General features: G+C 33.0%; 1 pseudogene; it reads right to left on the bottom strand.

The window, feature by feature from the left end:
* Positions 1–277: 277 nt before the first annotated feature.
* On the bottom strand, positions 278–18,006 carry LOC100617367 (protein tyrosine phosphatase type IVA 1-like; annotated as a pseudogene).
* Between the last annotated feature and the right edge of the window lie 960 nt (positions 18,007–18,966).

Genomic DNA, 18,966 nt, shown 5'->3' with positions numbered 1-18,966 from the left:
ATGTAAGCATTGTGCTGGGTGTTTTGGCACCTAATCTCTCTAAATTTTATATTTGCTGATAAGACTGATAAATTTTGAATAAGCATCAATACTGCATGATTTCAGGAAAGTTTGATTGCTACAAATGATAAATTAGAAGTTCCAAAGGCTGAAGAGCAAGAATCATTTACTAAATTCCCCAACAGGTTGTTAGTAACGCAAAGAGAGAAGCTGCATTTCTGCCAAGCTTGTAACCTATAAAACTGCTTTTAAAATATTCCTAAAGAAGCTTCGTTAAGACTTATTCATCAAGCATTTGATGGCTAGTACCTATGTAATTTGCCCCAGGTTCTGTCTCCGATTTGTGCTTCCAAGGCAATAATATAGGCAACTCAGCTTTACTGAATGCTACAGGTGTTTCTGTGACCATTGGAGTCTCTGAAGCACAGCTGCATTTTAGGACGATATTGCTCTAAGTAAGGAAGTTGCTTGCTTTTAAAAGCTCCACGACGTTTTTGTCTTATTTACTGCATTGCATCTTCCTATGTCATTCCTCCTTTGATCAGTACCAGGGCAACAAGCACTGAAGCTCTCCCAAATCCCGCAACGCAGTGAACAGCAACACCACCACCAGGCTTTTCTCAATATTCAGTTTTCAGCAGGTTTAGCCAGTCATCAACAATCTGGTGCTCCCTCATCAAAAGGTCAGCCCAGAACTCGGATTCCTTCTTTTTCCACAAGGGCTGTGTGATAGTGTGATAAGTAGCTTCACATACTCTTACAACTGTGGTAACTCCATTCTTCTTTAGTTCTAGAGGAACTACATTTGTTTAAGGTTACATTGGTTGGATTGTGTGTAATAAATGCGTTCTTGTAGGATGATTTCCACAGGAGCTGGCGGTTCATTCAAGCTATGTCACTAAATAAGATTACGAAAGGATTAAAAATTTGAATGCAGAAGCGAGTCTCCTTCACTATACTCTACGTGAAATTCTCAGTGTTTTAAGTATGAAGTTGAGAGCAATGGGAAATGAAGTGACCCTCCTAATAAGAAGCAGCAATTCTTCAATCCAGTAATACTGAGGCAAAAGAAAGGCAGTACACTGAGGCTTCCCCCATCCAGATCAAAACTCCTGTAAAATGTTCTGCCAATGTCAAATCAACACTTTGGGTCCAGGATAATCGCCCTAAAGGGGACTTCTTGGTGGAGCAGTCATGAATTTCTACAGTTCACTTGGTAGTGCTGTGCCTAGCAATAGTCTACACTGCCCTTCATAAACTCCATAAATGTGTGACCAAGAACACCACAGAACTGAGGAACATGTTTACTCATTGAAGACTATGGCTTAATCAGACAGCCAGTTCTGAGGCAGAAGCTGCCCCACAGGCAGTGGTGGCAGCTACTGCAGCACAGGGGGAGGCTGTGTTCACTGCAGGGAGGTGGCAGCACAGGCAGCAGCTGAGGTGGTGGGGGCAGTGGGACTCTACCATACAGGAAGAGGCTCTCAAGAGATCATGTCACCTCGTCGGACTTGCACCCCCAGCAACCAATATTCTTCACCTTTTTCAATTTTGATTCAGACAATTTGGTTTTCTTCTTTCCTTTAAATTAATTTAGTAAAAGATTTATCTCTTTTATTTGTTCACAAAAGAAACTCACTTTCCTATTTAATTAGTTTTCTTACATTTTTATTAGTTTCTCCCTCAATTTTTACAATTTCCAATTTGATATTTAATTGGGATTAATTTAAAATTATTTTTATATTATAATAAATATGTGTAACAATATCATTTAATAAAATAAATTAAAAATTTTTTAATTAAAAATGTTCTACTTTTTTTTTCTTTTATGCTCAGTTCATTGATCTGTTCTTCCTCTACTTTATTTACGTTATCATTTAGAGATATAAATTTCCCCTTAAGTATAACTTTGGCTTTATTCCAAAAATGTTTTTATGTTGTCTCCTCATTGTCATTCTCCTTAGTGAAATTGTTGATTGTTCTTATGATTTGTTCTTTGACATATTCATTCTTTAGAATGTGATTATTTAGTTTCTAATTAATTTTTAGTGTTTCTTTTTTCCTTTGTTGAATGCAATTTATATTTCCTTAACTTCTTTCCTTTCCTTCCTTTCTTTTTGGTTGAATTTGTGTGCTCATGAGAGGAGAATGTTGAGGTTCCAGGAGTAAAGTTTTATTGTCTATCTCCTTCTCGTGGAATTTCTCCTTTAGGAATATGGTTTTGGTTCATATATATTTAGTACTGATATTTTCATTGTCTATGATTACTTTTACTAAAATGTAATTTCATTTCTCATCTCTTTTGACTAGGTAAAATTTTATACTCCCTCCCAGTCAGGGTTGCTATCCCAGCTTTTTTATTTTTTATTTTTATTTTTTGCTAAAGCATAATTGATTCTGTTCCAGTTCCTTTCCTCTTTTTGTGCCTATCTGTTTTAAATGTTTGTTTTTGATGAAATATTTAACTCAATTTGCTATCCATTTCAGTTTTATGTGTGAGTTCAACTCATTCACAATCATAGTTTTGATGACTAATTGTGTTTTCCTCCATATGATTTACTCCTGCTTTACCCTTTTCTCTGTCTCCTTTCAGCCATTCCCTGTTCCTAAATGTTTTGCTTCCAACCACTGCCTCCTTTCCCTTCTCTTATTGACTTTTCCCTCTAACTTCTTTATATGGAAAAGTAGATTTCTATAGCTGGCTGAATGTGGGTATTATTCCCACACTGAGCAAAGTTCAAGCATTGTCTATCACACCTCTATCTTATTCTTCAACATATTGACCCTTAGGGACTTCTTCAAGTGAGATAATTTACCCCCTTCTATCTTTTCTCTTCTTCTCATATGTTCCTCTTTCCTATAATTTGATTGATTATTTTTATATCAACCCATACTATTCTACTTACTCCTTTCATATTTTCTCCATATATTCCTTTTTACTCACCTCAGTCATAAAGTTCTCAAGTATCTTAAGTACTTTAAGTACTGTGAATATATTAAATATCTTGTGACTCAAATATCACATATCTTAAGTATCTTAATTATCACCTTCCCAGGTATGAATGAACTCAGTTCAACTCTGTTAAGACATTTACCATTTCACTTTTCTGTTTACCTTTTTTATTCTTTTCTAGAGTGTTGAATTTTATCATCAAATTTTCTTTTCAGCTTATCTTTTCTGTTTTTTTTTTTTCATCAGGAAGAGCTGGATGTCTTCTATTTCATGAAATGTCACTTTTTTCACCCTGGTAGATTATGCTCAGGTTCACTGGATTTGTGATTTTTGGTTGCAGACCTAGGTCCTTTGACATTCAGAATATTGTATTTCATTCTTTCTAATCTTTGAATGTAGAAACTACTGGGTATTGTTTAATCTTGACTGTGTTTAAGTGATATTTGAATTTTTTATTTCTGGCATCTTACAATGTTTTTTTTCCTTAGTCTGGGAGGTTTTCCATGATGATTTCTTGAAACATGGTGTCCTTGATCTTCTCTTTATTGTGACTTTCAACAATTGCAATGACTCTTAAATTCTCTCTCTTGTATTTATTTCAAATGTCAGGTTTTTTTCCCCCATTGAAGTATTTCAGATTTTCTTGTATTTTTTTTGATCTTTTGATTTTGACTTATGTTCCCAAATCCCTATGAAGTCAATAGCTTCCATTTATTCAATTCTAATGCATATGCAGTTATCTTCCTTTAGCTTTTGCATTTATTGTTCTTTGTGACCCATGTTACTATTTTAGGAAGGTTTTATTTTTGCCTCCATTTGGGCCAGTCTATTCATCCAAATTTTTCAGTAATTAATTTTATTATTTGTTTTTAAAATTTCTTTTCTAGTTCTTCCAGAATATTTTTAGAGCCTGACATCCTTTCTCTCTTTCTTTTGAGGCTTTACATGTTTTATTTTTGTCATTTTTATCTTCTTCTAAGTTCATAATTTGAGCATGTCTTTCACTAATAAGGTTAAGTTTTTTTATTTGTCTTTTGTTCATTTTTTCTAGTTATTATTTTTCTCCCTCATTACCTTTTTTGTCTTTTGTGGTTTTGCTCTTCTCCTTGGGTTATGGGAACACTATTCCACACTTGCAGTCTCCCCTTCTCTGCTGCTTTGGGTAGGTCCAGCTGTCTTTGTATCCTTCATTGTGTACTTCCATGGAGAAGATGGTGTGAGAATGTAATACAAACTGTGCTCATTCAGTTTGAAAACAGATTCTTGATACCAGTCCTGCCTTTAACCAGTCACACACATATGTCCTTTTAAAATTCTGGTTTATTAAGTGCAGTGGCCATATTTTCTCATTGGCACCATTGGTAAGTCTTTATGTTGATAAATATATTCAGAATGAATGGCAGAATAAGCAAGTTATAGAATTAAGGAATACCCTAAGCACAAAGGCTGAAACAAAGCAAAAATATTTGGGGGGTGAATAAGTTGTACAATATGTTCTGAGTAGAAAATATGTGAAGTCTAATCTATTTAAGTAAATCCAGAGAATCTAGATTATGTAGAAACAAACATCACGTTATGAAGTTTATAATTTATTCCATTCCCAATAGGGAGCCACAGAAAATCTTTGAAAAGGAGAACTGGGAGGCTTGTAAAGAGATCATTAGAAAATATAATGTGAGCCTAAACAGGAGTGAAAGCCATATGAATGTCTTGTTACCACAATCATGGATAGAAGATTTGTAAAAAATTAAAAAGAAACAATAGGAAAGAGGTCTTCTAAAACATCCTGACAAAGCATTAGCTTTACTCTTATGCTGAAGTTGCCTTTAGAATAGAAAAACAGGGACAAACCAGACTTCTGTGTTCATATTTATAAAATTTTCCTTAAGCTATAGATGCAGGAGACAGATGAAAGCCAAATGAAATCTCTTCCTTGTAGTACATTGCAGTGGGAGTTCCTGGGAACATTTTTGCATGTGTCTGTGATGACTTTATCCTATAATGTATATTTTCTTGAAGAATTATGTGGAAATAACTAAGCTGGGTTTCCAAATTTTGATATATTTATTTATTATCCTATCTTCTTTGCCTTTGGGTCTCTTGCACACATTTCCTTTTTTCTCTAGGTTTCTCTTTATTTTTATGACATATACACACGCATACATATATATGTATGCATATATATGTAAGGTGGTTTGAACCATCATGTTATGAGGTTATGATGTATTGTTCCTTAAAGACTCATTTTTTAAATCACTTTTCTTCTCTCAGGAGTTTGCTTATATGAGAGAGTGAAGTACTCTCATAGAAATCCTAGAGAGATCATAAGGAAGTCCTCACATGATTATTCCCATAGTATATTTAAATTCACTATGTTATGAAAATTGAAATTATAGAAGGAATGAGTCAGAGAATATGATTTGAATTAGGGGATTGAGGAAAATATAATCAATCAAAAATTGGGAAATCAAGAGGAAGATATTTAGGACAGAAGATTCTGAATTTAGTTTTGGACATATTAATTTGCAAATACTGTTAAAGACATTCAAGTGGAAATATTTAAGAATCACTTAAACATAAAGAACTAGAGTTCAAAGTCATAGTTTTGTAATTCATCTACACATAAGATAATTGGAATATTGTTCTTCAATTATTTTCAGTCCTATATAACTCTTCATGACCCCATTTGGAGATTTCTTGGTAAAAATATTGGAGTGGCTTGCCATTTCCTTCTCCAACTGTGACGATGGGATTAACTCTCCCCTCATCACTTTTAGATTTAATCACCAGAAGCATATACACCCCACTTATCCTTAAGAATGGGGAGGTCTTTGACTCACATGTAATATAGTAGGTGATGAATCAAAATTGACTGATTACCCCCTGGGCAATCCTAAGCAAATTAAGAGCTGCAATTGGTCTATGTAAAGTGGAAGGAAGGCACAGGAAATGAGGAAAGGAAGGGTCTCTAAAAGTGGGAGAAATGTCCTATGACTAACTCTTTTGTCTTCTAACATGATCTTGAAAGAGCTCTAGCTTGGGACCTCCAACTGCTCTTGGATTTTCCCTTGGAACTACCACATAGATAAGTAAAAAGGCTGACTCCTTTTCCTGACTTTTATGGAGGTACTAGCCTCTGAAGGGGCCCCTCATCTTGGAGGAGGCCTTATTGTTAGAACCTGTGTCTATGTTACCTCTGGACCCCCTTTGCCTAGTCCAACCAACCTTTTTATTTTAACTCTTACCCAACTCATTTTACAGATAAAGAAATTGAGGCAAAGTTAAGTGACTTGCCCAGGACTACATAGCTAGTAAGTATCTAAAGCCAGTTTTAAACCCAAGATGATGAATCTTCTTGACCATATGCTTGGTACTCTACTGTGCCACTTGAATACTTTGTTGTTGGAATATGATATGAGTTTAAGCAGTTCAGAGAAAAGAAGACATGAGATGTTTGTCCTTAATCTTCTTACCCTCTCCAACTATTGCTGTTGTTTTATGACATGGAAGTGTTAAGCACACTTTAAGTCAAAGCAAAGGAAGCCATAGGCAAGAAAGAGAATAAAGAAGAGACAAAGGAAGTTATATGAGAGAACAAAGTGCTAGAGGAGACCAGACTTAGGTTTAATTGAATACACGGAGATTTTCTTTACCAATTTTGGACTCATCCTAGCTTATAGTATTTGTATTATATAAATGTTTGATTGATAGATAGATAGATAGACAGATAGACATACAGACAGAGAGACAGAGGCAGAAAGACCCAGCCACAGAGAAAGAGTGGCTTTTATTTCTAGTACATTAAAATCTGGTTGGTTCAAGTATTAGACATAGAGAGATTCTTACATATATACCCACTGGTAAGTACCTGAGATTTAAGTCCAATTTGGGGTCAATATGTGCTTCAAATCATAGCTCACATGCTCCCAGAGATAGATCTTTTTACAAACAGAAAACGGCAGTACAAATCAGTAATCAATAGTTAATAGTGTAACAAAAATAATTAGAGAAGAAATCCATCCTATGTACACACAAGTTACCACAAGAGTGGTGGATGAACATTTAGTCAGGGAATATATTTAAGTACAAAATGCATGATCTTAGGGCTATTTCCTTGCTAGAACCCCTCAGTTTCTCCTGCGGCTTGATTCATTTGAAAGTTGTTATGCTATCATATTGATCTGATAATACTATTAAGCTGTAACCTGATTTTTGTTTTTGTTCAGTTTTTAACCTGTTGCTTCCTAGAGGGCTCTGCTGGTCTAGTCTCTATTTTCTCTATCACCTATCTATTAGTGTTTCTGTTGCTGGGAAGTAAGAGTTCTCGACTCTCTAAGCTGTAGTCCCTTGAGGTATATTTCAGGTATTTTTTTATTCATAATCAAAGATGTATCCAGGTAGCCAACCAGAAAAGTCTTTGGGCATTAATATGGTCTTTCAAAATCCTTTTCCCCTGCTTCAGCTGCTACTCTTTGAATTCAGTCTACTCCTTGACTTAAGAAAAGGAAAAAAAAATTCTCTTTCAACTTTCATCATGCTCCTGGTCACTAATTTGGAACCATGGAAATCAGTGAAGTTGGCTACCTTTGCTCTGATTTCCTGCCAGCAATGAAATTGCTGCTTTCTCTACTCTTGTATTCAATATAAAAGTGTTAAAAATACAAAGAAATGAAATCCCATTTATTTCTATCTTTGCAAAAAAAGTCAAGGTTTTTAACAATATCCCCAGTCTATCAGATGGAGGTTACTGCCTCCATACTCCCTATTGTCCTAGAATATAGTGACCCAAGTTAGAAAGTGATATTTCAACTATTGAAAAACAAATGAGAATATGGAAATGAATAAGAATATGTTGACTTTGTTAATAATAATAAAAAGGTACTGAATAAAAAGAATGCTTTCAATCAACCCCCAAATGAGCAAAAGACACTATAAAAGGAAATATAAAACTACAAACAGAATAATAACTCCCTGAGAAAGGAAATACAAAGCCACAAGGAAGAAAATGGCTTCTCAAAAATTAGAATGGGAAAAAGGGAAGTTAATGGCTTCATAAGATAGCAGGAAACAATAAACCATATTCAAATAAATAAAGAAAAAAGAAGAAGAAAATTTGAAATCTCTCACTGAAAAAAAATAAACACACCAAAAAACTGATCCCTAAAAGGGATAGAGAGATAATCTAAGGTCAATGAAAGCTATGATCAAAGAACATAGATACCCTAATGAAAGGTATTATCAGGGGAACCTGCTCTGATGTTCTTAAAAAGAGAACATAAAAATTGAAAGACATACCAATTAAAAATCCCAATATTATTATAGTCAAATTCCAGAAATCCCAAATCAAGGAAAAATTCTACAAGCAGCCAGAAAACAAGTAAATAAGAGGAACAACAACAAAAAAGCCCAAACAAACCACAATTCAAATATGTGAAACCACAATCAGGATTGTACAGGACCTAGCAGCTTCTACATTAAGGATCAGAAGGCATGGGGTATTCCACAAGGCAAAGGATCTAGACCTACAACCAAAAATCATCTATCCAGCAAAACTGAACATAATACTTCCCAAGAAGAAAATGAAATTTAATGAAATAGATCAGTTCCAAGCCTTCCTGGTCCAGTTCTAAGAAAGAAAATTCAACACTAGAAAGAAGATAAAAAGGTTAACAGAAAATAAGCAAACAAACAAACAAAACAAAACCAAAAAAAAAAAAGAAAGAAACTCAAGGGGATCAGTGGGGTTAAACTAACTGTATGCCTGCATAGGAAAGTAGTAACTAAGGATACATAAGATGCATAGAGTACAAGAGATATTTAAGATACTTAAGATACTTTAAGGTAATCAAAGGCAACAAATGGGTTAAATTGATATCATTACTAGAACGAATGTGATAACTAAGATGATTAAGATAGCTATGATACTTGGAAACTGAAGATACCTAAGGTACTTAGGATACTTAAGGCACTGAAGATATTTGAGAACATTAACCCTATTAGGGAAATTAATGAGGGCAATAAAAACAGAGATCAGCAAGCAAATCGAATATAATGGGATATTTTTTTTTATTTAGGAATATAAGAAAGAATGACACACTGTGAAAAGAAAAAAGAGAAATTTGAGGGCAAATTATCTTACATGAAGAGGCATGAAAGAATCAATATAGTGGAAGGGAAAATGAAAGGGGCAGACACTACTTGAACTTTACTTTCATCAGAAGAACACAAAGTGGTAATAACATCCTCAGTCAGTTAGGTACAAACATAATCTTACACAGTAGAAAAATAAAAAGAGGAAGGGGAACAAAAATGAAGAGAGGCAGTCAGAAAAGAGCAAAAAATGGGGAAGTGGGTAAATGGCAACAAAATTATTTGTGAAGAGGTAAATGCTGAAAGGAGAGAAAGAGAAGAATAATGAGGGGAAAAGAGAAGATCAGAGATAGGAGAAAAGGACCTATTTGTACAAAAATATTTTTAGCAGATCATTTTATATTGCCAAAGAATTGGAAACTGAATGTTTTCCTTCAATTGGGGAATGATTGAACTAGCTGTGTTATATGCTTGTTATGAAAAAAAAAAAAACAAACAAACTATTGCTCCATAAGAAATAATGAACAGAATGGGTTCAGAAAAACCTGGACAAATTTAAATGAACTGTTGCCAAGCATAGTGAGCAAAGATAGAAGTACAGTGTATAAAATAAAAATGATTGTATGATAACTAACTCTTAAGATATAAACCATTATCATTATATTATTATTATTATCATAAATTATTATTATTATTAGAAATACAGTTCTGAAATAACCACAAGGGAGTCATGATAAAAAAAATGCTATCCACAGCCAAGGAAGTAAATGTTGGAATATAAATGTAGGCCAAAGAACACCATTTTTCACTTTTTTTCCTTCCTGAGGTTTTTATTCTATATGTTATTAGAATCTTCAGTCACCACATGGGGAATATGAAACATGAAAGCACCAGTATATTGTATTTGAGACTATTTACCTCCTTAGGGAGAATCTGAATTGCAAAATATTGGAAAAAGCACTTTTCAAAAATTGTTTCTACATTTAATTGGAAAAAAATAGTTATAATTGCTTCTTGCTGAAATACCAACTTTGAACTCGAGATGAAGCAGATATATGATACCTTACACTTTTATAAAAAACAAGTAATAAGGGAAAATAAAGATTATATTAAAAAGGTTTATTTTTAAAATGTCAAGATTGGACTTACTTAATATTCTGGACTTTCCATAATTTTTTTATAAATGTCACACACAAACTATAAAACAATATGTTTTTTGAAGTTAGAAAAGGTAGAAATGTGTATTAGAAGTATTTCCATGAAAAGGGATTGAAACAAAACATTTTAGAGTTAACATGCACTCATCCAGAAAAAAAAATAACTTTTATGAAGTCAACATCATAGCAAGTTATTAATCACATTTTATTTAAACCATGACAATGGACTTCCAATAACCCTGTGTCAACCCTTTCCCTAACAATAATCTATCCTGAATCCAGAAGAAACTTTATTTTTAAGCTTCTTTCTGACCATGTCTGTCATTTATTTACTCAATAATATCCAAGGGTTCCCTAGTGCCTCAAGGATACAATAACTTTTCCCTAGTGAATTCTTTTCAACATCTTTGTAAGCAACTCCTCTCCCTACACAGCAGGGTCCAAAACAACTAGTTTTTGGTTCCTCAAACATAGAATTCTATCGCTTATTTCCTTACCTTGGTACTGGCTATTTTCCATTTCATAATGCATTTATTTCCTCCATACCTTCACCACATAAAATCTCTCATTTTTTCCAATACTCAACTCCACACAAAGAGTTTCCTGTTTCTCCACAACAGAGCCTAGAGTCCTGCTTAACTATGTTAAATCTAACTACGTCTTCTATTTTGTATTTCATTCCTCATATATTTACTTTTTACACGTTTATATTTCTATATATTGGCTCCCATAATAGAGTTTTAAGATATTTGAAAGTAGGGATTGTTTCACTTGTGTGCACATGTATTTATATCTCCCATTGTGAGTATAGTTGTCTGGCAAGTCATAAATGTATTCTAACTGATTCAATGGAAATGTCATATCATGTATTTGTATATATCTTTAATTGAGACTATTACCTTGGACTGATATGGGAAATGCAACGAAAACATTTTACATTGAACTAAATAGAAATATATATACTCTTTACCATATTTTGGAATAATTTGAATTTGTTAAGAGGTGAAAACAGCCTAAAAAGCAACACACACACACGTGCGCACACACACACACACAAGTGCACACACACACTGAATTGATTTTAAATATCTCAGAAAAAAATGAAAAATACTTTCCCAATAAATGCAATGAGCACTTATTAAGTAGGAAACTGAAGATGAAAAGATAAAATTTAAGAGTCTCTGCTCTCAAGAAATGTGCATCTTCTTGGAATGTAACTGAAAGTGAGTCAAATTTAGTGGAACCTCAGAAATTCATGGAAATTTCATTAATGACATTAAATAATTTTCCCTCCAGAATTTATATCAAGGTGAGAAATCAGTTTTGTGTATGTAATAGAAAGAAAATTTTATTAAGAATTAAGAAAGCATGGATCTATACCTAGCTCACTTATCTTCTCTAGATAAGTCACTTCATATCAATTTTAATTTCTTTATGAGCCAATCGAGTTTCTACTATGTGTTCTCTAAGGTATCTCACTTCAAAATCTTGCCATAAACATAGCACATTTTGATTTTAGCAAAGCATTTTTCTGGATGATATTGTGAATAAACTATTGAAAAGTGTACCAACCAAAAGATGGGTAATGGTTCATCAGTGGTTACATTTGCAGCATCTGTCTAAATAGTCAGTCATAAAATGTGGTTTAAGACTTGATATGAGCTTCAAACCTCTAAGAATATGCCATAGTTCTCTTCCTACCAATGTACTATTTAATAGCTTTGCCAATGGGCACATATTAAGTATTTAATAAACACAGTTGTTTGAATCTTAAATTTATCCATTAAAATCAATTTTAGCTCAAGAATAATGTTGCAGACAACTTACGTATTTAGAATTTAGAATTTATCATTAATCATATTAGCAATACATTCTAGTTGTTTCAATTGAATTTTTGATAAATATGATATTGTAAGGGGTAGAATTTGTGAGGGGTTTTTATAAAAGATTGGGCTGGATCATTTAAGAATAGGGTTGCCAGGAATTTGAATTCCCAGATATTTATTTAACAATTTATTTATAAAATATAGAAAGAACAAAAGGAAGAAAATGAGAGAGGGGATAAGGTAAGATATCTAGCGTAAGTACTAAGTATTTTGCTCCTACCTCTGTCTCAAAAACAGGCAGGGGAGTTTAGACCTTAGCCAGAGAGGCCTTGGCCCTTGTAGCCAAGGACCTGGGGATGCAGGGAGCCTCCTCTTCTGAGGCTAGTCTCTTCAGAAATCCAGGAATGGAGTCAACTCTTTTCACTCACCACTTGTCAGTCCAAAGGGGAGAGATTCAAGAATAGTGTCACCAAGTTTAAGGTCTTAGGTCTAGTCATCAGATTCTTCATCAGCCTCCAACTCTAACTCAGAACTCCGAAGAATGAGAGTACTCAGAAATTCCAAGCACAAAGAACTCCAAAAGAAGTCCTCATAAGAAGTTGTAACTCCCTTTTAAAGACCCTTTGTTTTGTGTCACTTCCTGTGACTTCCTCTACTTTCACATCTACCAATGATAGTTGAAGCTTTGCTTAGGACTGCCCAGTGGGCAGTCAGTTTGATTCTGATTTGTCACCTACTATTGCTCATGTGGGTCACAGACTTCCCCCACTTAATGATTAAGTGGGATATTTACACTTTTGGTGATTAAAACTAAAAATGGTCAGGGGAATTAATTTAATCTTCACAATCAGGGTAGAGTTAAATTTAATCTTTACAATATCTAAAGTATCCTGACCATTGATAAAAATACTAAATAGGACATAGCTTTATTTCTACAGGTTATAGTGAAATCAAAAGAACAATAAATTCTTAGGTAGATGTTATAGATTCAAATCCAAATTCTGCCACATATGAGCTGTATTTCTATGGATATATCACAGTCTCCATGAGAATTATTTCTCTCATAAAAAGAAGAACTATATCTATGCAACCATTTTCTCCATATTATCAAATGAAATATTTGTAAAGCATATCCTTCTATGAGTTACATTTACAAATAATTGTTTTTGTATTTATTCATGCATACATATATATGTATATATATGAGCTTCCCAAGAAGTAAGTAGTACAGATATATCTCTACTTAACAGATAAGAAATATTTTCATAGAATAATAAAAAGATTTTCATGCAACAAGTTTTTATGAATATTCCACATATGTTAATTAAATTTTAGTGTGACAACAATTTAAAGAGGAAGAAGGATCCTGGCATAAAATATGACTCCCAAGTTTAAATTGTTTATATATCTTATTATATGTCTCTTTTTCCATATTTAATAATACTACAAGTAGGAAAGAATGAGAAATCCTTAGATATTAAATAAAATCCAAATTCTGTTAATAAACTATTGTATTGAACACAATATATTTTGTCCTAGAAATAAGCTTTAAATAGTTCGATTCCATTATTTTCTTTGTTCAAAAGAAAGAGTTAGGCTCAGTACCCAGGCCAATGTCTGCATGAGCTTCATTATTTGAGAACTAACGTGAAATTACAGAGCTTGAAACTATTTTCTTCTTTTAAATTTCATTATGTGTATCCCAAAGGGGCTGTGTTCTAGCCATGAAGTTCTATAATCCTAGATATGTGTTTATCTTTCACTAGATCTTATAAAGAACTACTAATGACTAATTCCCACAACACCCAGGTGCCTTATCTGATGAACTCTTTGATTGGATTTTTTTTACCCCTCTCAGATTAGCATAATACTTTGTTAGAATGTTTATTACATTAAGGCAGGTAGGTGGCCCAGTGGATAAAATGTAGGTTTTAAGATCAGAAAGAACAGAATTTAAATCCTGCTTCAGATTCTAACTGCATGACCCTTAGCAAATGAAGTACTTTTTTCCACCTCATATAAGGAAATAATCATCTTATTTGTAAAATGAGAATAATAATAGCACATAATTCATGAGTTTGCTAAGAGGATCAAATGAAATAGTAAATGGAAAGTACTTTAAAAACATTAAAGTTCTATAATGATGCTTGTTATTATTCTTAATGGAATAATCTTTACCCTAAAGGAGCTTATACTCTGCTTGTATGACAGAAAGCATACCTATATAATATGAGAGAGGTAAATAAAGAAAAGAATGAAAAATAGCTGGAGAGTTTCAAACTTGATGGTGACCAGAGTGAATGGCATTGCATTGGCAAGCATTTTGAAGTGTAGAGAGGTAAAGATTTGGGAGAATTATATGAATGTTTATTTGAACCATATTTATTTTGATGCACTGTTAAGCTATCTAAGTTCATTGCTCATTTCAGCATAACTCTAAAATTAGAGTAGTAAGGATAGGATTGCATTATAGAATGACAGGTGCATGGAAGAGTTGGGCAGCTTAGTGGCATAGTGCATAAAATACTGGGCTTAGAGTCAGGAAGATGAATCTTCCTGAGTTCAAATCTGACTTCAGACACCAGTTGTGTGACTCTTGAACACTCACATAACCCTGTTTGCCTCAGTTTCCTCATCTATAAAATGAATTGGAGAAGGAAATGGCCAATCATCCCAATATCTTAGCCAAGAAATATCTTAAATGATATCATAAAAAGTTGGACAAAAATGAACAACAAAGCATGGAGAGGGTGTAATTTAAATAGGATTTTGTGTGAGAAAAAGGCAGAGTGACATATATAGGAAAGAACTAATCTCTTTTGTACTGAAAATAGTATCACATTTGAGTGATCTAAGAAATGTGTATTATAGGAAATAATTAGAAATTAGATTAGAGAAATGCTAGATATTAGATTTGGAGTGTTTGAGTGAAAAGGGGAAGGTAGTATCTATCCTTCTACATTTTAGATGATTTACTTGCAAGAAGTCAACATGTTATATCAAATAGTCTGTCGATGTTATTTCTATTTACAATCATCATTTTCTATGATGAAATTTCCACTTTATTTCATTGCTTTTCCATCAATTTTTTGACCTGAACAATATAACAACAAACATTTCTTAAGTGATTACTATATATGTATATATATATATATATATGATATAATTTTGAATAAAAAAATCCAAAAATAAATAGGAAGGAATAACAAGGAAAAAGAAAAAATCTCAGTATTAGTCTGTTCAAGAATTGATTGAACTATCAGTAAAGGTAAGTACATAATTGGACTATAAGTAAAAGGTAATTTTTTAAAAAGTCATAACAATCCAGTGTTAAAAATGTTTGATTTTATTTGAACTAATACTGCTCTGATATTCAAAAGTTTGAGTCTTCATCCTAATACTTCCACTTAAAGACTGGACATCTTTATAATTTCTTGTTCTTTGTTCTTGAATAGAGCAGTTGGACTTGATTTTGTCTAGATTCCATTTTAGTTACATGAATTTATATAATTAATATAATCTAAATTTATCAGAATCATAGTATCTCATAGTAGAAGGCATGCTAGAGGTCATAGCAGTAGCAGTTAACATTTATAAATATATATGCATATATTAAACTCGGGTTTTTCTTGCTCATGAATAGGTATTCTTCCATCACAAGTATCAGCTTAAATAAATATATTTTTAAGTTTGCAAAATTTATTATCCTGTTTATTTTCACACTTCCAAAAACTGTGTGCAATTGGTGCTATTATTATTTCCATTTTACTGATGAAGAATCTGAAACTGAGAGAGTAAATTACTCAAGGTGAAATAGTTATAAAACCTGGGCATGATTCAAATTCACTTCTTTCTGACTTTCGTTTCAGTTCTATCAACTCCATCACTTAATAGCCTCAAAAATCCTTGACCATCTTGTCATGAATCTAATCAATAATATACTTGACAAACTCCCTTCCTCCTTTTTGTGTGGATAAGTAATATTTATCTCCAAAGGCAGGCTATTCTACCTTTGAATAGCTCCAATGGGATTTTTTCCCCCTAAAATTTGTTCTTTTGCAATTTCACCCAATATTTTACAGTTGACCAATGAGAACAAGTCATAGAATTAAGAAACAAAATTTCCTACTTGGAGTGGCCTCAGTGAATGTAAATTATAACTCTTACTAATGAAAGAAACTACTTAAAACACTTGATTGATTGCTAGCATCTTTGCAATGAGTGGGGATAACTTATTTCCCAAAAGGTCTAATATCTCTTCCATAGGACAGCTTTTCAAAGTCTCAAAGTAGTTATTATATTCTCCTCAAGTCTTGTTATCTAACTTAAACATCCCAAGTTCTTTCAGTAAAGATTTATTTGGCCTGATTTCAAGGTCTTTCACCATGCTGGATAGTAAACAGCTCATCAGTGTCCTTCTGAAATGTATTGTCCAAAGTTGCACTGGAAGCTCCAGATGTAGTCTGAAGAGGGAACAGAGCATCTTACCACCTTATTCCAGGACCTGACCAATCTTTGAAACTCATTTTTTGAAAGGAGTCTTGTATATTCTTGAACTTTTTATAGTAACATTTTGCTACAAAGATTTTATTCTCTTCTTTCTGATTGGAGTGTTAGCTTATAGTGCTAATACTTCTTAATTATATTGAGATTATATAACACCTGAAGCTTGGATCAATTTTATTCCTGTCTTAGATTTTAATGATTCTTATTGAATTAAATAGAACTCACACTGCTTGAGAATTAAGTCCCATTTAATTCCTCACAAGAATCATCACTGAATCCCTTCACAGTAAAAGCTAATTATTTTCTGAGAGGCATGAACTCATTGTGAATCGATCTATTTTTTTATGCATCTTTAGGATATTCTAGATCCAAAGTGAGTCGCTCATTTTAAGAAATGATTTACATTTCAGTCTCTTCCATTTCAATAGAAGAAAAACATGAGAAATGAAAGCAAGTGAAGAGACTTCATATTTTGAAAAAATGTGGCATTTATTTCTTTAAATGAGTTTGTTATACATAAAAGAGGAATTCACTTAAAATAGAGAAATAAATAAATGAAACAAAGGAGAACAAAACTGACCATTGCTTAGGAACAAACCTTCTATTTGATATGAACTTCTTGAAAAACTGGGCAATATTCCGGAAAAGATTCATCTTAGAATAACATTTCTTTCATATTATACAATGAATTCAAAGTGGATTCAGATTGTAATATCAAAGAACCTGCCATTAAAAATAGAAAAACATCAGAATATATGACTTTTATAGGTATAGGCAAGAGATCTATTCTTAATCAAACGAGATAGAGATGATTATAAGAAGATAAAATGGATGACTGATTATATTAAGCTCAAAAAGGATTTGGCAGAGAGAATTAATAAATGTAGGATGAGATGCACAATTCAATGGGTTTTTTTTTTTGCACCTAACTTATCTGAGAAGTATTTGGTATCTAAGATATATAGACAATTCACACACATACACACACAATTGTACATAATGATTTAATGTTGTTCATTCTTCATTCAATGAAGAGGGCCAATGTCACCATAGTGGAATGATTGGGTTGAACTTGATTTAAGTGAGGCAGAGTTCAACTAAGTAATCAGTTTTACTCTCTTTTCTTCTAGATTCACTGAAGTCCAGTGGCAAGAAAGGATAACTGATGATAATCCAGAATACAGTGGATGACTTTGGTGTCTTCTATATCTATAGAACCTCTAAGGGCTCCACAACACCTACTGCAACTGCCTTCATGGCCAGTAGAACAAATTGTTCTCATTTGCCCTTTCTGGCTTCACATACTTGCATTAGACATCCTCCTACCTCACTGATATGTTTGAGGCTAGTCACTTTCGTTCTGACTTAGCCCATCTATTTAAATGGTTTTGCTGGAGTATCACTACCATAGCTTCTTGGAGCCACAAGTGGGAGTTGGATGATAACTGGACACCAAAAGGAGATGATCCCTCATGCTGGAGATGCCAGGCCTACTGGAACATCCCATATAGCCCTATGATAGCAATGTGTCTATATAAAGTAAACTGAATATGTAATAAAATTGGTATATATATATATATATATATATATACAAAATAAAATATGTATTTTTGTATGTGTCTATTTATCATCTATCTATCTATCTATCTATCTATCTATCTATCTATCTATCTATCTGTCTGTCTGTCTATCTATCCATTCATCCATCTATCCATCCATCCATCCATCTATCCATCTATCAATCTATCTATGTATCTATCTTTGTATCTATGTATCTATCTGTCTGTCTGTCTGTCTATCTATTTAATGAATAAGACTTATTGTGTTAAAAAACTTTATTCATTCCTTTTCCTCTAATAAATACTAGCTCTGTGAATTGTGGTCTAGTGTATAAGACAAGCCTCAAAGAATTTCATTTTGACTAATGATGGGGTTCAAATGAGATAATCAGTCAATAATTATACTCTATTCCACTTAAAATAACTGCCACAATATGTAATCCAGATACTTTTATTTAAGAACATTTTAACTGAAATAACTGAGGTGAATAAGGTTTGGGCATCCCTTTGCATTAATTAACTAGTCAATCAAATATATTTAAAGTAGATGTAACATGATCTTGGAGGCTTAGTCATGCATTGTGAATTTGGGTAAAATAGAATAGTTTGGATCCTAGGGATTTGAGCCATGGTTGTTTTATTGTTGGAAGCTCTCCTGACTATCCTTATGAGAAAATTCTCTGGAGTAGAAGGAAGAAAATATCATTTGCTGCAGACTTGGTTGTAATCTCATTTCACACACAATTTTACTAGATAAAGGATTTGTGAACATTAGAAGGCCAGTGAATTGACTTATTGGTAACCCAGGAATTTTCCTAGTACAGTATTCATTAGTGGTTATGTCTGCTTCAGCCCACAGAGACAAATTAGACACC

Source organism: Monodelphis domestica, chromosome 7 (genome assembly GCF_027887165.1).
Source record: "Monodelphis domestica isolate mMonDom1 chromosome 7, mMonDom1.pri, whole genome shotgun sequence".
Lineage (NCBI taxonomy): Eukaryota > Metazoa > Chordata > Mammalia > Didelphimorphia > Didelphidae > Monodelphis > Monodelphis domestica.
This window is presented reverse-complemented; position numbering and strand designations above follow the sequence as displayed.